Source organism: Lepisma saccharinum, chromosome 16, assembly GCF_977018435.1.
Source record: "Lepisma saccharinum chromosome 16, izLepSacc3.1, whole genome shotgun sequence".
Classification (NCBI taxonomy): domain Eukaryota; kingdom Metazoa; phylum Arthropoda; class Insecta; order Zygentoma; family Lepismatidae; genus Lepisma; species Lepisma saccharinum.
In genome coordinates, this window is record NC_139244.1 from 35,353,609 (window position 1) to 35,377,264 (window position 23,656).

A 23,656-nucleotide genomic window follows, 5' to 3' on the forward strand; every position below is an offset into this window, starting at 1 on the left:
ATTTAAAAGAATTAAGAATATAGCCGCATATGAAACGTTTAGGAAAGTCATTAAGCGAGCAAAGGAATTCAGAAATATATCTCATCTCAATTTATTTTTTGATTCTCTGACGAGGAGAACATCGTCAGCTTTTGCATTTGTCCGTTCCCCGGTGGCGCTGTGGTCAATTAGACGCCCCGAAGCACTTTACGGTTGCGCTTCTTTTTAGTCGCACTGGTCCATTGGCAGCGCTTGTTATTAGCGATCCTGGTTATTCCCCTTTGGTCGTTACATAGGAGGTGGCGCTAGTGTCAGTTTAGTCGACCCTACTCCTTTATATAAGTATAGCTTGTATCGTTTGCCAAAGAAACCGGGAAAGGGAAAGAAAACATATATAGGGCATAAAGAAAAGGAAGCGAGACGACGCAACTAGATTTCTTATTATATAAGAAATAATAAAAGAAGTCTTTTCCATAATCAAAAGAAGAAGAAGCATATTCGATAATCAAAAGGAAAAGAAGAAGAAGCTTTTTCCATAATCAAAGAAGAAAAGAAGAAGAAGCCTTTTCCATAATCAAAGAAGAAAAGAAGAAGAAGCCTTTTCCATAATTAAAGAAGAGGAAGCTTTTTCCATAATCAAAGAAGAAAAGAAGAAGAAGCCTTTTCCATAATCAAAGAAGAAGAAAAGAAAAAGAAGCCTTTTCCATAATTAAAGAAGAAAAGAAGAAGAAGCCTTTTCCATAATCAAAGAAGAAGAAGGCTATTCTATAATCAAGAGAGAGAAGAAGAAGAAGCCTTTCCATAATTACGAAGAGAAAGAAGAAGATTTCCTTTCAAGAAGAATGTAACCGATGTAAATTTTCGATATATTTCAATGTCGCTATATATTTTTCTCTGTATTCTGTATAGTTCTCAGAATATAGATCCGCATTTAACTATATCCTCTTGGCTATGGAACGCTTTCTTATTTGGAATTCTCAAACAAAGAACCTATCCCCTGAGATTAAGATATCTGTAGCCGTGGTAAATAACATGTAAGTACGTACCCACAAGGGGCGTAGCAATTAACGTTTCGATTATGACATGCGAGGGATGTACGAAAGCCAATTTCGGCAATCTAACATGTACAGATGCATTCACGGCAGCTCCATATTTTGCACAACTGATATTGGATGGAGCAGAGATAAGAGGAGCGGAAGCAGCGAGTTAAGTTTTGCAATGGAAATTTGACATGGGGTTTACTTTCATCGACAGCTTACTCAAGACTATTTAATATTATTCTGTCGAAAGTTTTTTCTCAGTAGCAATAACTCCTAATTTTGAGTGATTATTAGTAGCGCTGGTATTACTGCAGTGGCAATAAGTTTACCTGTTTTGCACGACATTATAAACCGACGTTTTTTCCTTTTTTCTTGTGAAGCTCAAAATAAATGTATGTAATGCAAATGTGCGTCGGGAAGGGCACGGGTTCGAACTGGTCCGTTGACCAGCTCCTAGAAGTATTTTCCAATATTTTCAAGGTAATAGTATGTTAGCCTCCGTGGCGCAATCGGTTAGCGCGTTCGGCTGTTAACCGAAAGGTTGGTGGTTCGATCCCACACGGGGGCGTTGTTTTTAACCAAGAAGAGGTCGTCGAATAAATAGCAATTGACCAATTTGTGTTGAACTCCTTTAAGTTGATGGATACATGAAGCAGCAATTGAGGCGAAAACCAGTAAATACCGCAAGTATCTGCGAAAAACAGACGGGATAATGCTCATATTGATCAACTAAACCGCGAGTGGAAGCTTCAATTGAGTATATCTTGTGATCATGATGACCAAAGTTTGGAATATATCTTCACGTTTGGTAATCGGCGAGAGGTTAAGGTTTATGAGAAATTATAATTGGGAAAAAATAATTGACCAATTTCGAATCATCACGTGAGTGTTGCTTGGGATTTCTGGTGTCTCGTATTGTGAACACTGAAATAAATTGAAAATGAATACGAGCGCAAAAGTTCTAGCAGAGCATGGTTTCGATCCACGGACCTCTGGGTTATGGGCCCAGCACGCTTCCACTTCGCCACTCTGCTTCTTCCATAACAATTACACATCATCAGCTTGTAAATCTGAATACAGAATCAAACTCGTACTTTTGTCGTTGTCGTGGAGTTAGTGCGATATTTACACTATTTCTTCCATGATTAATTTCATCAAGATTTGGGTTTCGAATATAAGCTGATAGCAAAATGTAAATCTACCCCACTATCGGATTGCAAGCATCCAAATTTAAATGTGAACCCCCTCGATGAAATTTATGATAACGAAGAAAGCCATGTCTTTCAGCACTGACGTTCTTTCGATTGCCACATCCCATGCATGTTGGCTAATTTCGGGGTTGTCTTTCTCCATGCATGTCATTTCAGGTTGGTGTTCTAACTTTCAGTCCACTTAAGGGCATGATCACATTGGTGAGGTATGGCGAATATTGCAAGTGTAGTTATCCACGTCATTTTCAACTCGATCTACAGCACTCATTCCTGTAGCAATGGACATTTCTACTCTTACCTAAAATATGATTTCAACTGTATCACTGCAAGTCATTCATTTTATATTTAAGTTGTGCAAAATAATTTGTGTTAATTCGAAATAGTTTGCGAGAAATTGGCCTTAGAAGTTGTGCCAAATTGATGCTGTACGTCACGAAACCTGAACCGTCTCTGATTGGATATTCCAGTTATGACGTTCTCGTTCGGCAATGAACTCGGTCGTCTGCTTAGCGCTCTAGAAATCCATGCACGAAGGCGTTCGTTGCTCCTCGTGTTCGTAACGCTGATTATTGCAAAGGATTTTCTGTGATTTTCAAAATGAAATTATGTCACGTGCCAGTTTCGATGACACAATGAACGTTGCAAGGAGGAATGGTTTCTCGGAATCGACGATAGATGGCAGCACGCCATATAAAGAAGAGCAGAGCTCATTGTACAAACTAGGAGCGCAGAAGAGGGATGATATGTATTATAGTAAATTGAGAAATATATAAAAGAAGAGTTCAAATACAATAATAGAAGTAAATAGAATGATGTATGTAGTAATTTAAAAGAATTAAGAATATAGCCGCATATGAAACGTTTAGGAAAGTCATTAAGCGAGCAAAGGAATTCAGAAATATATCTCATCTCAATTTATTTTTTGATTCTCTGACGAGGAGAACATCGTCAGCTTTTGCATTTGTCCGTTCCCCGGTGGCGCTGTGGTCAATTAGACGCCCCGAAGCACTTTACGGTTGCGCTTCTTTTTAGTCGCACTGGGCCATTGGCAGCGCTTGTTATTAGCGATCCTGATTATTCCCCTTTGGTCGTTACATAGGAGGTGGCGCTAGTGTCAGTTTAGTCGACCCTACTCCTTTATATAAGTATAGCTTGTATCGTTTGCCAAAGAAACCGGGAAAGGGAAAGAAAACATATATAGGGCATAAAGAAAAGGAAGCGAGACGACGCAACTAGATTTCTTATTATATAAGAAATAATAAAAGAAGTCTTTTCCATAATCAAAAGAAGAAGAAGCATATTCGATAATCAAAAGGAAAAGAAGAAGAAGCTTTTTCCATAATCAAAGAAGAAAAGAAGAAGAAGCCTTTTCCATAATCAAAGAAGAAAAGAAGAAGAAGCCTTTTCCATAATTAAAGAAGAGGAAGCTTTTTCCATAATCAAAGAAGAAAAGAAGAAGAAGCCTTTTCCATAATCAAAGAAGAAGAAAAGAAAAAGAAGCCTTTTCCATAATTAAAGAAGAAAAGAAGAAGAAGCCTTTTCCATAATCAAAGAAGAAGAAGGCTATTCTATAATCAAGAGAGAGAAGAAGAAGAAGCCTTTCCATAATTACGAAGAGAAAGAAGAAGATTTCCTTTCAAGAAGAATGTAACCGATGTAAATTTTCGATATATTTCAATGTCGCTATATATTTTTCTCTGTATTCTGTATAGTTCTCAGAATATAGATCCGCATTTAACTATATCCTCTTGGCTATGGAACGCTTTCTTATTTGGAATTCTCAAACAAAGAACCTATCCCCTGAGATTAAGATATCTGTAGCCGTGGTAAATAACATGTAAGTACGTACCCACAAGGGGCGTAGCAATTAACGTTTCGATTATGACATGCGAGGGATGTACGAAAGCCAATTTCGGCAATCTAACATGTACAGATGCATTCACGGCAGCTCCATATTTTGCACAACTGATATTGGATGGAGCAGAGATAAGAGGAGCGGAAGCAGCGAGTTAAGTTTTGCAATGGAAATTTGACATGGGGTTTACTTTCATCGACAGCTTACTCAAGACTATTTAATATTATTCTGTCGAAAGTTTTTTCTCAGTAGCAATAACTCCTAATTTTGAGTGATTATTAGTAGCGCTGGTATTACTGCAGTGGCAATAAGTTTACCTGATTTGCACGACATTATAAACCGACGTTTTTTCCTTTTTTCTTGTGAAGCTCAAAATAAATGTATGTAATGCAAATGTGCGTCGGGAAGGGCACGGGTTCGAACTGGTCCGTTGACCAGCTCCTAGAAGTATTTTCCAATATTTTCAAGGTAATAGTATGTTAGCCTCCGTGGCGCAATCGGTTAGCGCGTTCGGCTGTTAACCGAAAGGTTGGTGGTTCGATCCCACCCGGGGGCGTTGTTTTTAACCAAGAAGAGGTCGTCGAATAAATAGCAATTGACCAATTTGTGTTGAACTCCTTTAAGTTGATGGATACATGAAGCAGCAATTGAGGCGAGAACCAGTAAATACCGCAAGTATCTGCGAAAAACAGACGGGATAATGCTCATATTGATCAACTAAACCGCGAGTGGAAGCTTCAATTGAGTATATCTTGTGATCATGATGACCAAAGTTTGGAATATATCTTCACGTTTGGTAATCGGCGAGAGGTTAAGGTTTATGAGAAATTATAATTGGGAAAAAATAATTGACCAATTTCGAATCATCACGTGAGCGTTGCTTGGGATTTCTGGTGTCTCGTATTGTGAACACTGAAATAAATTGAAAATGAATACGAGCGGAAAAGTTCTAGCAGAGCATGGTTTCGATCCACGGACCTCTGGGTTATGGGCCCAGCACGCTTCCACTGCACCACTTTTTTTTCTTTTTCTTTTTTTTTTTTTACATATATAATTTTATTACAACAAAACCAACGAACATACAATACGCGAGATGAATTGTCTTTGTGGACAAGATAATTTTTCGCCTGCTTTATAGAACTTGGATACTAATATGGATTGGACCAGATTTGTTACATCTTGTATGGAGGCATTCTCTTCAAACAAAACCAGTATCAATGCAAAAATTACTGTGTTGTTCTACATTGAGTATTCAATATATGCTTGTTTTCAAATAAATTGGAAGGAGATATTGCCAGTAACAAAAAAAATGTGCACCATTTTACTGCAAAATAAAATTGGCATTTGACAAAATAAATTACAAATGTTTCTTCCAGTAAACATTTTTCAGGCTTGTTATTAATATTGCTTCAATTAACTGTGATTAATATTGTGCCAGTATTAGTCTATGCCAACAAGACAAATAATATGCACATTACTTTCGTTAAAGAATAGAATCCAAAAATAATACATATAGAGTAAGCACACATTTCAATCTTGTAATAGTTTCGAGAAACCAAAATTCTTGCAATGCTCTTGGTATTAATGTATATAGGCACAGCTGTATCACACACATTATAAAACACCTCCTAATGTGACTACACATTTCAAAGTACGTTACACTGGGATTAATTTTACCGGGTGTCCGAGAAGTGTTTGTATGAAAACAAAAATTAACTGTATCCGCTATATGCAACATAGACATGAAAAAATAGTACCAAAATGTTAGGAAACTATTCAAGTTTTTTTTGTTTCAGATTTCTGTACCGTTGCAGTAGTGTAGCAGTGCCAGTGTCCAGCAAACCGGAAATGTACACAAATCAGAAAAAGGCTGAGTGTGTCCTATGGTTTCACGAGAGCAGGTCACAAAAAACAGTGCAGAGACAGTTTCAAACATCGTGCGTATCTGGGGTAAAGAGCCCCCTCATGAGGTGAGGAAGTCGACCATGGGCAACCCGAAGGTGAACGTTTGGTGCGCGCTGCTGCATGACAGAATAATCGAACCATTCTTTTTCTGTGAGGACACCGTAACATCTGGAGTGTATCTCGACATGTTGCAATTGTTTGCTGTTCCTCAATTGCTAGAATACCACCCAGATGTTATCTTTCAACAAGACGGTGCACCGCCACATTGGAGTCTGGAGGTTCGTTCCTACCTTGAACAGACATTTCCTGGAAAATGGATTGGTCGAGATGGACCGACGGCGTGGCCTGAACGATCTCCAGACATAACCCCTTTAGATTTTTTCTATGGAGTTATGTGAAAGACAATGTCTACAGAACTCCTGCATCCGATCTTGCAACTCTGCAACAACGGATAACCCAAGTCATCACATCAATCCCTCCTTTGATGTTGGCTAATGCATGGCGAAAAGTTGAATTTCGACTAGATGTACTCCGTGCTACCAAGGGTGCTCACGTGGAGATTTATTGATTTCTTTCCTATTGCCAATAAAACTTGAATAGTTTCCGAACATTTTGGTACCATTTTTTCATGTCTATGTTGCATATAGCGGATACAGTTAATTTTTGTTTTCATACAAAGACTTCTCGGACACCCGGTACTATGTACAACTGCAGACAAACTACTCCACAAAATGTCAATTATAGGAGATACAAAGTACTGCATATTTAAGGACACCTGTAATTTGTGAATTAGCTGATACTTTAATGATCAAATTATTCTATAGGATATCTTCTGATTTTTTTAATATATCACTTTGTACATAATTATTATATTCTTATTTAATAAATGTCCTCCTCCGTAGTCGAGCGGGTTAAGGCGTTCACTCGTCTTGAGATCGTTCGCTGCGGGACGGCGTAGGTTCGAATCCGGCTCTGGTCGGAATTTATTCGGCCTACGTATAGGGCCGGTGGCAACCCACCATCGTGAGGAAATTGGGAAGCTCCGAGTGAGTGAGCGTAACCCGGTCGAGAAGACCTACAGTAAAAACGGCTGGGGGTTCGTCGGGCTGATCACCCGTCACCCCTTTACTGGTCTAAGAACTCCACGCTCCAACCAGGTGACGGCGGAACAGTGTGGGAGGGAGACCAGCAGTCGGTAGGTAAGCCAAGGCCCTTCAAGGTGCTGTAGAGCTGTGGGTTATGTTATTTAATAAATAATTATCGACAGGAGCATCAAGCGTGTAAGCCATTTTTTTACATTTCTTGATATCATTTCTTTCTGTTGCAGTTCAATAGAATTATGCAACATATTGAATAAATTCATACACAAATAATTGCAAAGCATAGTGCATATTGCACAATAAGCAGGAGGCATTCATTGTAAAAACAATAATTATAATAATGAAGCTACACACGTGCAGTGATTCATTTTGATTTTTTTTTTTTTGCATAATTTTGACTTCTTACATATACTTTTCAATGAAACAGCTTTATTATTTGTATTATTTTAAAACAAACCTTGGGGAAAACTGAAAAATAAAAATAATATTCATTAAAATATACTTGGATATGTTTAAAAATACAATCAAAAGAGTTTTGTAGCAACTTTTTTTCGCCATCTTTTTTTTATTTCACAAACAATTACAGAGTTACATCTATTTTTTGTTTACAATCCACAATCTTGCATAAATACCTCTATTTCTTGCTTACATTTTTACCTAACTTTCCATGTTTTACATTCCTATAAATAATACATTTCTTAAATAGTTTGCATATAAATATGTACGGGCATCGGCCTCAATTTGTAAGTAAACTGATTGAAAGTATTCGCACAATGTTTGTTTACACAGGATGCCTTTTGGTGTACAGGCATAATAGATGTAGTGTGCTAATAGCCACTGTATTGCTTGTAATTTTCTTAAGGGGAAAAGCATAAAATTCTGGGAAGAGGAGATGTTCCACTGTAAAATATGCAGGAGGTTTCCTACATATACTGCCGAGACAGCGGCAGAGGAATTTCCAATTGTCTGTCATTTTAGTACAAGTTGTTAATCTATGTCTGAGGGTATCTACTTGATCACAACTTATGCAATTAGGTTCTGCCTCTAGATTAATCCGATATGCTCTTTCTTTAGTTAATATTGTATCATGAATCACCAAGTACCATATCGAGCACACGGAGGCTGGAATATGTTTTGCTGTTAAGTTGCGCCATAGATTCGACCAGTTAATACAATGTTGCTGGTTCACTATTCTGGGTTTGACCTTGAGCCTGTCGCACTGTTGACGATACAATAATTGCACTGTAATTGCTTCAGTCTGTATTTGTCAGTGGCGTAGCGTTATAGTACGCCAGTACGACCGGCGTTCCCAGATTTAAAATTTCAAAAATGCTTAAATGCTGTGATTATAAAGTAAAACGTGACTAATTTCATATATGTTTGACCTTCATGGCATTATAATGGCTATTTTTCGCGATCCGCTTGCAACGCTCCACTCTCAACACTCGTTCTAGCATCTCTTTTCAATGCCTTTCCCGGCCGGACGCCGAGCAGGTTCGGCGTACAGGACTCCTATATTCCTTGCTGCCTTTATGGAGGGAAAGCTTCCATTTCTACAGCACGCGCGTAAATAGGCTCTCTTACGCCGGCGTACGAGAGGTCTACCGTGATTGGTTCATGTGACCCTTCCTGCCTTCTGAAGCAGACCACAGCGGCAGAATTCCTACCCGGTTCTTCGCTCTTCGCGCTCATGCAACTCGGTGGTTGGTTGATTTAGTGTTTTAAGTCCATTTTATGCACAGTAAGGCTAATCGGGACTGGACCTACAGTTTAAAGTGGAATCCGAACCACTATGTGCCTCCACCGGGTATCGAACCCGGGACCCCTTGATTACAAGGAGACGACGCTACCACTGCGCCATCGGGAGGCCCTCATGCAACTCGTGCTGTGTGATGCTACAATACGCAATATTGACTGACGTAACTTTACCAATCTCAAATATACTGCTTCTTAATGGCCACTGCATTGTATAATTTATCGCGCGAACAGCGATGTGTATTAGAAACTAAAAGATCAACACAGTTTTTGTCAAATAAGTTGGTGAAGTCCTCGTGATAGAAATTCAGCCTGTGGCTGCTCTACCACTTAACCCGCAAAACTATTATTTTCTTATTGTATTTTTTCGTTATTATCTAACTACTTAATATTGTGTCAATGGAAATGTTTAGCATTCATTTGAAAACTCTTAACATCGAATGGTCTCTGGACAAAATTATTTTAAAATGTTTATCAGCATTCTCAAGATGTAATAAACAGTGGTCTGAATTACTAATTGGCACTGTTACGTCAGTAGAGTGTACGATATTTGGATCATCCACTCTGCTTTTCACAGTACGCCAAGACGACAGAGGTCCCTGGTTCGAATCCCGGCGTGAGCACGGGTGTTCTTTGTCAGTGTCCCTTCATCAATATCATCACTCATATTCATATTCGCAATTAACCAAAAGTGTTAGAAAAGCGAAGTAAAATAAACCAAATCAATCAGTAGTTGGATCATCCACAACAATGACATCTACTGTTGTGCAGAGGCGCTTGTGATTCAGGTAGGTTTTTAATGACTTGCGTCATGCAGAAAGATATAAAAAAAGGTATAGAACACCAGAGTTCAAAACATCTGTGGCATAGTGAGGCATCTAATTTTCTAGCTAAAACATGCAATGATGATGTTTTATTGAAAACCCAGCTTACTTCAGGTAATAATAATACCCGTGGCGACTAATACCATAAGTAAATTATTAAGCAAGAAAGGGCCGACTCTTCCTTCGGACTTGGCGTTCCCACCCGAAATGTCCATGCTACGCCACTGGTATTTGTGGAGTAGTTAACAAAAGATACACAAATTCTAATACCGTTGATCGGAAATAACTTGTATTTCTGTCAAATTTTGGCAGTAATACAGGTGCTGTAAGTTCGATGTCTCTTAAGTAGGCATGGAGTATATATCCGGTCAAGTTCGGCGTATCTTTTAGCGCTAGTTGAATATTTCTATGATTGAGGAGAGCCTGTGCTTGCATTTCAATATTCATTAGATTTAGTCCATGTGTTCTTAATGGTAAACACAAAGTGGTATAGGCCACCTTAAGTACATGGGACTGCCATATAAACTGTGTGACCAGCCGTCGTATTTCTGCTGCACTTGCTGGTGGTAGTGCTAATACTTGAGCAACATACCATACTTTTGAAAGAAGCAACACGTTGCTATAAGTCACTCTAGAGATTATGGATATATTCCTTCGCTTATCACAAAACACTGTATGTCTTAATCTTGATATCACCACACTATATGTTCTATTTTTCATTTCTTGTATCGTTGAACAAAACACTACCCCCAAGATTGTCACTTCATTCGCAATATCATAAGGTGAATCTTGATAGCAGTTTATTGGTTTTTTTCCTAGCTGCAAAATTTTGGATTTTTTATCGTTTACTTTTAACCCTGTTAATTCTTGCGTTGTTTTTAAGATAGCCTGTAACTTCTGCAAGTCGTTGTCATCATTTATCAGAACAGTTACGTCATCTGAATACGCGAATGTTCTAAACGATTTTCTGTAGACTTCCACTCCCCGCACCTGTTCTTGGGTGTAATTGCAAAGCCAAATGCAAAGAGTGATAATGGACACCCTTGTCTTAATGATCGTTTCAGTGGGAAAGACGTTGACAGTGTCCCGTTAACATTAAGGCGTACTCTTGCATTTGTATAAAGCAACTGAATAGCTGATACAATTTTTTTTCCTAATCCTACTTTTCTTAACAACGTAAAGAAATAATCGTGCTTGATTGTGTCGAACGCGTTTGCAAAGTCCAAGGCCAGGATTGCTGCTTTTGATCCAACTTTCTGTTGTTGAAGTGCCACAACGTCTCTTAATGTACTTAACAATTCAAAAATTGCACCATGCGCTCGAAAGATGAATTGTTGTGGTCCTATTAATTTATCCGCCAATTGTTGCAGTCGTTTTGTGATTAGTCGTGTGTATATTTTATAGTCCACACACAAGAGTGTTATCGGGCGAAAATTCTTTGCCGAGATGAGTCGTCCTGGTTTTGGCACGAGTACTATCACTCCTAACAGGCTCGTTGGTCCCATGCACTGTTGTCGGAAAATTTCATTTACCCATCGCGACAGCATGGTCTGTACCACTGGCCAAAATGTTTGGAATAATTCAATAGGTAAGCCATCGATGCCTCCAGCGCGATTGCGTTTGCCGGCCATTACAGCTAGTTCCACTTCCTCTCTTGTAAAAGGCTGTTGGAGGAACTCCCTTTCTTCCTGTTACTCTTGGTATATAGTTTTCAATAACGGAAAAATCTTGTTCCTTGTCAGCACTTGTGTCACTGAATTTATTGGAAAAGTAATCTACTAAATGTCTTTGAATGTCTTTCGTATTTGTAAGTTTGACTCCTTCTTCATCGTCGATCTCTGTTATCAACTTCCGTTGTTTTCTACGTCTTTCTCCTAGGACCTGCGCCAGCGAAGGTTGTTCTTTGGGATCGAACATTACTAATTTGCTTCGATAATCCTTGCATTTTTTGGTTGTACATTCTCAGAACGACCGCTTGTATTTTCTTATATTCACTCAGAACCGTTTGATCTGTTTTGAGTTTGTTTGCTAATTCTCTCAAAACTGCATGGTAAAAGTTATACTTCTTATAAAAATCCGCCATTTTTCCTTTACTGTATTACATGCAAAAGTATTTAATTGAGGGTTTTAGATAGGAGTCCCACCATTGTATGAAGTCCGTCTGTCTATGACTCATGGCTTCCCATTTTCCCCATTGTTCCTCAAATTCCTTACGAAAGGCTTCATCTTGAAGTAGTTGAAGGTTTAATCGCCAATAACCTCTTCCTTTCCGAACGTGTGGGATATTTAAAGCTATATCTATATCATTACACCTAAATGATCACTGAAACAGTTTGGAAGTACCTCTATTTTTGTGGAATGCGAGAACAGTTCTTTTGTTACATAAAACCTATTTAGTCTACTAGCAGTATTTGTTCTAATGTATGTATACCCTTTTTCGCTAGGATGTTTTCTTTGCCACGCATCTATTAGGTCAAACCCAGACACTAAAATTTTTAAACTTGGTGAAGTATTAAACCCAGGGGTTTGAACAAACAGTTAAAGTCTCCCGTGCACAATATATGTTGTCTATTTCCACCGAGGGCTGTAGCTACTTGAGTATTGAAAAATTCCTCTCTCTCTTTTCGTGCGTCACTACCAGACGGAGCATAAATATTGCATATCCACACGTCACCCACATTTACACAAATTATTCTACCTGATGGATGGTATAGTACATTTGATACTGTAATACTATTTCTAACTATAATTGCCGTTCCCGTTGAGTTATGATTACTATTATTATATACTACATAATCAAACCCAATATCAAGATTTCCTATACCTAGTTCTTGAATACAAACGATATCTAAATTATAAAAACGTATATAGTCTATGAGAGCTTTTCGTTTAAGTTCAGATGAAAGTTTGTTGATATTTATTGTAGCCACGTGGTAAATTATTTCCCATTCCATATGCTTGCTTTGCATAAATGTTTTATAACACTCGCTTGAGTTGTCAGGACTTAAGTTATTGGTTACAGATATTAGAAATAAACACCCCTATACGCCTTCATGGCGTGGTGCTATGCACAGGGGAGCACTTTACCTTTTTTTTTTTTTACCATAGAACAGACACTACTACCATTACTACTATCTATATACTTTGTCAAAGTTACTTATTATCCTGTGTACTATCACCGGTACCTGTGTCCACTGTCGTATTTACTGCCGGTTTCTTTGCCTTATTTCGTTTGGGGTGAGGTCGGTTCGACGCGGTCGGCGATCTCGACGTACTGCATTTCTTCTGGCGATGCTCAAAGGTGTCTTGGCGACGGCGCTGAAGTTGCCATTCCGCTTCCTTAACCTGTGAGGACTTCAAAGTTCCGGCATCTATGGACATTGGCATCTCACTGTTCGCACCTTCCATCTTCATTGTAGCATCCATCATCTCGGGGGTGGATATCCCAGGATCTGGCTCCGGCGTGCCGTCGGACGAATCGACCGACGTGTCGGCATGCTGCTCGAGATCCATGTTCACTGGCTCTAATATGGCGGTGTCTTCTGCATTCTGGTTCTGGTCTGTTGACTCCTCCGTTATCACCTCCATTTCACTTGCGTCGACGGTCTCACTCAGGGACTCAACTGGTAGCTGTTCTGTCTGTTTTGGGGGGGAGTTCGAAGTCGAAACTCGATCCAAGTTATTGGTGTCGGTCTCGGTATGCTGCGCAGATAAGTTCGTAAAGGTTGCCGACATCATTGGTTCGGTGGCATCGATCTGATTGGGCCCAAATCTGGCGACATTAGCATCCAGGGTAAGATTCTTCACAGGCCCAACAGGACGTCGTTTGGGGCACTTCCCAGGCACGTGTCCCCCCAAATCGCAGATAGCACAGGTGCGTTCCTGACCAAGATACGTCACTCAGAACCGTTGTCCACATATTGTAACATATGAGGGAATCGGGTGACGTAATGACATTTTCAAGATTTTTCGTTCCGTTCGAACTTTATAAATATGTTCTCCTCTGTACACTTCGTCCAGAATTTTGTCGATAATTTTGCCATATTGGCTCAAAACTGAACGTATGTCGTCATCTTTGAGTTTCTCGGGTACAACGTGTATCCGGATCGTCACATAATCCATATCTGCCCACGTCATGTCAACACTATATTCATCGGTATCGTCGTGATATTAAACACAGCCATTTGAGTTTTGTATCAAAAGTTCACCAAGCACTCGCGAAGTTAATTTCAGGAACACACACTTATGCTACAAATCAATTTCTATACTCACTACTTGTTCTGGCGTTAGCTGCAACGTGTCGTTAATCCAACGATGTAAGTCTAAGGTCGAGGGTGTAGTTGCAACATTCCGAAAGTTTAATTTCAGGCAGTGGCTGTCCCTCCATGGAACAGAGGGAACAGGCTGTTCCCTCCTACTTACTGCGCTTTTGGGCTATTTAAATTATTTATATTAACATAATAGAACACTTCTTTCTCCCGAAATCAACGTTTCCAAAAGTAACACTGAACAAAATCTTTCACCGTGGCTGGACGTTTGTTGACGTCACCTAACCCCAACGCATCATGGTTCTCACGCCATGCTCTACCATGGTCTCTTAGTATCATGCCCTCTACTGTCTGAAGCCGAGTATTTCCGACCACGCGCGAAAGTAAACGATCCCCACGGCACCACGGAAGCTGAACCAGGGGGGTGAAACTCTAATGCCGCGAGCTGTGGTCTTCGTGACGTCAGCGATGTTAGCGACATCTATTGGCAGTGCACCCAAGTTATGCGCTTCTCAGTCGCGAAGTATTTCATAGTTCTACGCTAGATGTCACTCCATCGCCAACTAACAGTGAAACCAAACACAATATACATTTGCTGATCCTAGTTACATTGAACGTTTTTAGGACATCTACTTGAAAGTTCTCGCAGGAATATCTCCAGAAGAAGTCTTGAATTTTAAGTTTGTTTTATGCACAGATAGGCTAGTTGGGACTGGCCCAGCAGGTTAAAATGGGATCACACCATTAAATGCTTGAAATGGACAACGATGTGCGGGGTATCTCCAAGGTAGAAATATCTACTCAAAGCATCCCCACCTGGCCTATTTTATAATTTATTATTTGAAAACATAGGAGCATTCAACAACTGAACTCACGGCTCGAGCAAACATTCCCTCATCTAAAAACTTCCATTTCGAACCCACTCTCCAGTCTCCACCAGTGTGATATCGAACCCGACACAACTTGATTACATGGCAACGAAGTTACCATTACGCCATCCGGGATGCGACATGGTCTTATGCATCATGTGCATTATGTAATACAGTGTTGAACTTCTTTCCTTGAATAAGAAACTCGAAATCTGGCCCTGAGTTCCCAAAGAATACTGTAGACATCTTAGAATTAATTATTTATTAATTAGTATTAATTATGAATTATATCTAATCCTTGGTATTTGCTGCTTGTAATATGAATCTTATATTACACAGCGCTTCACATTGATATTTATTTCCACAAATCGTTTTTTTCTGTCATCCCGTGCTCAGCTCATTTTCTGCGGGTAGAGTTAGCAACACTCATTCAACGTTCGCCAGCCCCCGCGAGCTCAGCTTTGAATTTGAAACGGCCGTCACCGCCAGTTGGACAATAGACGTGGATAGACAAGGGTCGAAGGTGCGGCGTGATGTATGGAGGATGCTTTGTTTTGGACTCGTTAGCAACGGCAGTGGGTAGATGCAGTTTATTGCACTGTTATTGTAACCTATAGCTGCAAAATTAGTTATTTCGCTCATGCTTTCATTGAAGAGAAGATGATATTAACAGTAGGATATTTAAAAGGTAAAAAGGAGAAACTTAGAAAATATTTGAAATATATTTGTTGGTACAACCCCTCCCCTCCCTTTCTTCTACACAGCCTGCCATCTAGCGTGCCCACAGAGAAGCAAATCGGCAACGTAGTTGGGTGCACTGCCAATAGGTGTCGCTAGTTTCGCCCGTGACGTATTAAGAGCACAGATTATAACATTGAGTTAACAAGTCTCTCCTAGTAGTTTGTCTATGAGCTGAACGCTCTAGCTGTTCCCTCAGATAGATATTGCGGATTCACTTTTCTTCCAGTTTTTGCTATGTGCTGAAGTTTAATCGCGTCATAAGTGATACTTTTGAGTGTAGAAAGTCCATAACTTCCTAATCTCGTTGAGAACTTGCGTCTGACATTCATAACGAACTGAAAAAATCTTCTACAGTCTAAGCGTCTGCTAAATGCCTTGGCTAAACGCTGCGAAATAGCTTCCGAGGGAACAGCTCACATCCACCTGTTCCACCAACCCCAAGACCAAAGTTCCAAGGCACGCAGCGGCAGGACAAGAAAGCGAATGTTGCGAGTGTTGTATGATCGACCGGCTGAGTACGAAAGCCTGTAGTTCATTGAACTTTGCAGAAAATACAACAAACCAACACACATCCTAACTGAATTAAAAACTAAAACGAAATGATACACAAGGCATTTTCAAACGAGTTACTATAACTCTGTAAAATGATTAACTGGATATTCTTCCAGTGGCAAATTATATTGTTGTCCTTGTTTAATCCTGAGAAGGGAGTCTGGAACAGGTCGGGTTTTGTCACATTAACAACTTCTACTAACAGGGTGGCTACTCACCGGGAATTTCTTGAATTCCGGGAATTATGCGTGAATTATTGGCTCCGGGAATTGTGCGTGAATTCTGCTTGAAATTTTCTCCGTAGACATGAAAAATTGCAACTTTTTAAAATCCCCATTCCATTGAATTTATACATATTTATTAATGACCTGAAACAAGTTTTTCACAGTTTAGATTTTATTTTTATCAAGGAAGAAAAAGAAAGCTGCGTGGAAAATGAAACAGAATTCTCCCAATCCGTTTACTTTGTTAGTGTTCTTTGCGGAACAATCCATCTGATGGACGGAAGATTATTACAAAATAATATATCTTGAAGTTGATTAGGTAAATTTAAAATTCTTATAGAATTAACAATTTTTCGTAGATTACTATTTCCCGTAACATTTGTGACTTGTGTTTGTAGATGTATTTATAGTCCCGAGTAGCAGTGGCGTGCCCAGGATTTTTGTAAGGGAGGGGTTACCTATACTTTTTCTTGGTAGTCGGCCCTCATTTTGTTATTTTGTCGTATTTTCCTACCATTGACGTTCTTTTTTAGGAATATTGGACCAAAGGGGGGGTATAACCCCTACCAACCCCCCCCCCCCGGGCACGCTACTGCCGAGTAGCTATGTGAAATGACAAATGTAAACTCTGCGCCTTAAATTATATATATGTACCGTCCAACTGAATTAGAATTATTGGATTCATTGGAATCGCACAAACCCAGTAGCGAAGCGTAGTCTTACGAAGGAGGCAAGCAATGTTTCAGTACAACAAAACATGTAGTACAACAACATGCCGAGGGGAAAGATTCAAGGTTTATAGCCTCATTTACCCAGTCGCTGGATTTGTCAAAATATCGTAATAAAGTGACTGTACTAAAAATAAACCATATGATCCGCAAACGTCACATTTACTTTTTAAAAAAAATCCAGGTAACGTTATTCATATGATATTAAACGTTTTGCATATGCGAACATTCCGCATACGACTAAAGGGAGACGGAATTTCTTACTTACTTATTAGTACCTTTATTTGTTCATTATTATTTAATATGGTCAAACGGTGACCAAACCGATTTAGATAAAAAAAAATGGGAATCATTTGTTTATTTTACGCTGCATGATGTAATTTAGTATTTTTGGGCACCCTAAAAACCGCATTGGAGTAACTTAAACACTAAATAAAAAGTTAAACACAAACAATAAAAAATTCATTTCAAAGCAAAGAAACACATGCATAGACGATGTACTCACCACAATAAATTTCAAACTCTTGGTGTTGGTCGACCCCCTTCCACGATTTTCATTTTAACACTTATCTCTCTCGAGCTAAACGAAGCAATTTTCAATTGCTCAATAATACACCCGCACTTCACATCAACCGTTCCTAAATACGCGTTCATTCCGATAAATTCACAGCACAAAACACGAAGCAACAAACACTCACACTATCCCACGCGCTTTCCACAACTGCAAATGCAAGCATCCACACAAGAGCACTTTGAAAATCTCTGAAACAACAGAAAGTGATACCAACCTATTTCCTTAATTTTATCCGTCACAAAGGAAAGATATATCAGTTTGGAGATAAAAATTACGCGGAGGAATCAGAATCATTTCAGCAGAACGAGTATGTACATTAATATTTAAGTAATAAAGTATTCAATGGCGTGCCCGGGGCGAAGGTGGGTGGATGGTAGACATAACCCCCTTTTGGCCCAGTATATCTAAGAAAAAACGTCAAAGGAAGGAAAAGATGACAAAATGGGGACCGTAAAAAGACCCTGGGAACACCACTTGCGTCATAATAATAGAACTTAAAACATATTCGGGCCTCCCCGATGGCGCAGTGGTAGTGTCGTCGCCTTGTAATCAAGGGCTTCCGGGTTCGATACCCGGTGGAGGCACAAGCGTTTCAGATCCCATTTTAAACTGTAGGTCCAGTCCCGATTAGCCTTACTGTGCATAAAGTGGACTTAAAACAACAAATCAATCATTAAAACATATTCTTGTGCTCATAATATGCAGAATGTATACGATTTACTTCTATGCCATGTACAAATATCAGTAGATAGTTCTTTCTCAGATAGCTTTATTTTCACCACAAGTTTTATTCAAAAGCAGTCAATTTATTGATTGTAAAATTTGTGAAAGAGCTCACTTGAATTACTGCGTAAATAATTTGGCAGTTGCAAACACTGGTAGCGGTCAACACTTCTGGCGTAATTTGAGCTGGAACGACCAGGAAGCAGGGTGCAGGACCAAGGTCCGTCCAATCTTCCCTCCCTCCCTGAGAAAACTCTTCACGGGGGTGCAGAAATTCCTCTGCCCCAACTCCCAATGTCAACTTTTTTTACGCGTTTTACATTTCGCGAAATCTAAAATAATTTGTAATATAATATGATATATATGGAATTTAGAACAGTGATAATAACTTCTTTTAGTTATTTTATGACTAACAACTATTATTATATTTGCGATCTTGTTTACGTGTTCATGAAGTCAAATATTCGTTACTAGTTTTTGCTGGCAACGTACCCATAGATGAATCCTTCTGCTTTCGGTTGAACTCGGCTATTTTCCGGAATCACGCAAGCTCGGAAAGCACAGCTTTTTGTAGAAGCTTTGTGGACGGGTTCCACCAGAATTTCACGCTTCGCCATGTGACTCCTTCGGAGGCCTTATTTTCCCGCAGAACGGCTGCAAGCATTGAGGCTGGTGCTTGCTACAGAGCTGCTGGGGGAGTTTGCGGCCGCATTTTTTGGCGAAATCGAGTGCGATGGAAACTAAATACGGTTAGAACATTAAGTACATTAAATGATATTCGAATTATGCAAGCAGTGCTTGCATTGCTTGTACTATATCTTCGCCCATGGGCGTCCGGAAGGGGGGCAAGGGGGGGCCGTGGCCCCCCCCTGGAAAATGAAAGTCAACCAAAAAATATGTATTTCATACATATAATTTCATTTTAGCCACAATAATATGTGTTATTTATTGCATGAACTCCATAAATTCAAATTTAAGCATTGTTTTTAGGGAACAACACTATTTTTAGGGAAAATTTGCCTTCGTTTGCCCCCCCCTGGAAAAAAAATACCTTCCTTGCCCCTCCCTGGAAAAAATCCTGCGGACGTCCATGTCTTCGCCTCTGCACAAACCAGGCCTATTGTTAATATAAGAATTTGTTTGTGTGTATGTGTGTGGGTGGTGAGAGACGGTAAAACCTTAGTTTGAAATAGATAAAACATCTGCTTGAATTTTTGTAAAGTTCGCCTTGAAAACCGGGAATTATACTTGAATTTTATTATGGTCCTACAGTAGCCACCCTGACTAATCTAGCGAACGTCATGAAAAAACTCAACCATCTGCGTGCCATTATTGCATTGAGGAAGTTTGAATTACAAGAATACTCAACTCTATGAAAAAACGTCAACTTAATCTACGAATAAAGAGATGAAACAGGTCACGACAAAATATTATTTTCTGTCTCTGATGACTCATAAATTTATATTATCAAATTTTTCTTTGTTGCGCATCAACAATTTTATTTTTAATGTTTTCTTTATATTATATCACATTTTCTTTAAAATTATTATTGTCATATAATTTTATCGTGCCTCATGTTTGTCACTTCTGACATTTCAATAAGGGTTGAATTTTACTTGATCTATTGTATTATATTAAGACACCCATGCGAGGGGGAGCAAGTGCAGGTAACCTGTTCCCCTGCCTGATTTATCACCGCACGCCACTGATTTCAGGGTATTAATTCGCCGAAGCACGATTCTACTAACTGGTTCTATTCAACAGGACACAAAAGTTGCCACGCGAATGGAAAGTAACCGCTTATGCAGGAGCAGCGCGCATGTCTGCTCACTCATGTGTTCCATGCGAGACTGCGCCACTCTGCTTCTTCCATAACAATCACACATCATCAGCTTGTAAATCTGAATACAGAATCAAACTCGTACATAAAATCCAAGTGTGCGACAGTCATAAAGACTTAGGAATAGTAATAGACTCCTCTCTCATATTTGATGAGCACATTTCAGAAATTTGCAAAAGAGCAAAGAGAATGCTTGGTTATACATTTTTCTCATGGAAAGTTTTTAAAAAGGAAGATACCTTAATATTCCTGTATAAAACGATAGTTCGTCCTATTCTTGAATATGCAAATGAATTATTGTTTTTGACTGCAACCAGTCACCTCCAAAAAGTTGAATCAGTTCAAAAACTTTTTATCAGGTTATTATGCACAAAGTTTAAAAAAAATTACTATGACCAACATTACTCTGAATGGTTATCACAGTTGAATATGTTTTCCTTAGAAGAAAGAAGAAAAATGAAAAGGATAAATTTTGTAGAGAAGATATTAAATTTCCAAGTTGACAGTGAATACTTTTTGAATAATATAGCTTATAAAATTCCCAGATATTCCCATAGGTATATCTCAATTCTCACATGCCTAAACAAGGCAAGAGGTTTAGTAGCTGATCTTGTTGAAACCTACAATTTGAATTTATGTTGATGTATAAAATTGTAGGATCCACTGTTTTATTTTATAATTATGTATTCAATTTTTTAATTTTGTATAACATAGTGGTTGTTTAATCGTTATCATCACTTCAATAAATATGATCATTATTATTATTATTAGAACAATACACAGTTAATTGCAGATATTATATAACAATAAACAATTATTAGTATCAGAGATATAATAGATCTCGTTGAAAACTGTAATTTGAAGTGTAAATATGCTAACTTGTTATGTTATGTTATTCTACAGCTTATGTATTTTATTCGTGTAACTTTGTACTTTTGTATTTGACTTAGTGCTGTATTAGGTTTCATACTGTGTTCAACACTTAAAAATAAAAATAAACTATTATCTTAATTATTCTAATATCCAGATAACTAACTGACATATATGAATATATTCCAGCTAACAGCTACTTTTTTTGAGATTTTGAGGAAATGCCTCATTTGTGGCACCCCTGAAAAAAAAATACCTCGTTTGCGCCACCCCGGAACATATATTGTGGATATCCCTAGTATAAGATGCAGCAAAATGTAATTAATTACTGTGTAAAACACAGCTTGCAGTGCAAAAAGGAGCGATCCATTTTCCACTAGAATGACAGCAATAGTGCCAGCAATCAATGGCTCAGTATGTTAACAGAACTCTCGGATTTACACATCAGTTTTCTCAATATATTTCCCTTTAGGTTTTCTGTTACTTTTGCTAATCATGACAATGAAGATCAATGTTTTATTTAGTAATTATCTTATCTACAGTCAAGGGGTCCAGGGTTCGATACCCGGTGGAGGCACATAGTGGTTCGGATCCCACTTTAAAATGTAGGCCCAGTCCCGATTAGCCTTACTGTGCATAAAGTGGACTTAAAACGAAAAGTCAATCCAATCCAACATATACTATAGTTTTGAATTAGACTACCCCAAAAGTTGTGCTGCATGTATGGTATTAGTCCATTATATGTATACTATAATCTTATCTAGAGTCGCTTTCTGACGCTTTTGGCTAATTGTGAGAATGATGAAGAATAATGAAAGACGATGAGCAGCGTGGGGAATGGAGGAGCAGGAGGATCCCATCCTCCAGGAGTCTCTCCTAGTTTTTATTTGGAGTCCAATTTATGCACAGATAAGCAAATCGAGACTGGTTTCGAACCACTATGTGATTTATTCTCAAGGAAAGTATGTTGATATATAAATGTAAATAATTCTACCAAATTTTATTTGTGTATAGTTGTAATCATTAATTTTGTGTCATCCTAATTGAAATACTCATATATCAAATTTGAATTGATCTGCCGCATACATAGGTACGTTATTCTGAAACACTATATTGAAAATAAGCAACTGAAGTAACACTGCTATCAAAATTACAGAATGACGGGAATCATGATAATAAATAACAGAATCTATTTTCCAGCAAGTACAACTATCATACTAGGGTCTTCTTGGAATATCCATGTGGTTATTAATTTCTTTTATGCAAAAGTAACGGAAAAGTAGCGAAGTAGCGAGTAGCGAAAAGGAGTAGCGTAGCGGTGCTACTTCTTGGAAAATATAGCTGTAGCTGTAGCGAAGCTACATTTTGGAAGAGTAGCTGTAGCTGTAGCGAAGCTACTTTCAAAATGTAGCGTTCTGATCACTGGCAAAATGTAAATCTACCCTACTATCGGATTCCAAGCATCCAAATTTTAATGTGAACCCCCTCGATGAAATTTATGATAACGAAGAAAGCCATGTCTTTCAGCAGTGACGTTCTTTCGATTGCCACATCCCATGCATGTTGGCTAATTTCGGGGTTGTCTTTCTCCATGCATGTCATTTCAGGTTGATGTTCTAACTTTCAGTCCACTTAAGGGCATGATCACATTGGTGAGGTATGGCGAATATTGCAAGTGTAGTTATCCACGTCATTTTCAACTCGATCTACAGCACTCAATCCTGTAGCATTGGACATTTCTACTCTTACCTAAAATATGATTTCAACTGTATCACTGCAAGTCATTCATTTTATATTAACGTTGTGCAAAATAATTTGTGTTAATTCGAAATAGTTTGCGAGAAATTGGCCTTAGAAGTTGTGCCAAATTGATGCTGTACGTCACGAAACCTGAACCGTCTCTGATTGGATATTCCAGTTATGACGTTCTCGTTCGGCAATGAACTCGGTCGTCTGCTTAGCGCTCTAGAAATCCATGCACGAAGGCGTTCGTTGCTCCTCGTGTTCGTAACGCTGATTATTGCAAAGGATTTTCTGTGATTTTCAAAATGAAATTAACGTTTCGATTATGACATGCGAGGGATGTACGAAAGCCAATTTCGGCAATCTAACATGTGCAGATGCATTCACGGCAGCTCCATATTTTGCACAACTGATATTGGATGGAGCAGAGATAAGAGGAGCGGAAGCAGCGAGTTAAGTTTTGCAAGGGAAATTTGACATGGGGTTTAGTTTCATCGACAGCTTACTCAAGACTATTTAATATTATTCTGTCGAAAGTTTTTTCTCAGTAGCAATAACTCCTAATTTTGAGTGATTATTAGTAGCGCTGGTATTACTGCTGTGGCAATAAGTTTACCTGTTTTGCACGACATTATAAACCGACGTTTTTTTCTTTTTTCTTGTGAAGCTCAAAATAAATGTATGTAATGCAAATGTGCGTCGGGAAGGGCACGGGTTCGAACTGGTCCGTAGAACAGCTCCTAGAAGTATTTTCTAATATTTTCAAGTTAATAGTATGTTAGCCTCCGTGGCGCAATCGGTTAGCGCGTTCGGCTGTTAACCGAAAGGTTGGTGGTTCGATCCCACCCGGGGGCG

At 38.8% G+C, this 23,656-nt stretch overlaps 3 non-coding genes across 3 annotated transcripts; all 3 read left to right on the plus strand.

Moving 5' to 3' along the window:
• The first annotated feature begins 1,513 nt into the window (after positions 1–1,513).
• TRNAN-GUU (transfer RNA asparagine (anticodon GUU)) lies at positions 1,514–1,587 on the plus strand. Its single transcript has one exon. It is a non-coding gene; the product is annotated as a tRNA-Asn (tRNA).
• A 2,980-nt stretch (positions 1,588–4,567) lies between these two features.
• Positions 4,568–4,641, plus strand: TRNAN-GUU (transfer RNA asparagine (anticodon GUU)). The gene has a single exon. It is a non-coding gene; the product is annotated as a tRNA-Asn (tRNA).
• Positions 4,642–23,582: 18,941 nt separating this feature from the next.
• TRNAN-GUU (transfer RNA asparagine (anticodon GUU)) lies at positions 23,583–23,656 on the plus strand. The gene has a single exon. It is a non-coding gene; the product is annotated as a tRNA-Asn (tRNA).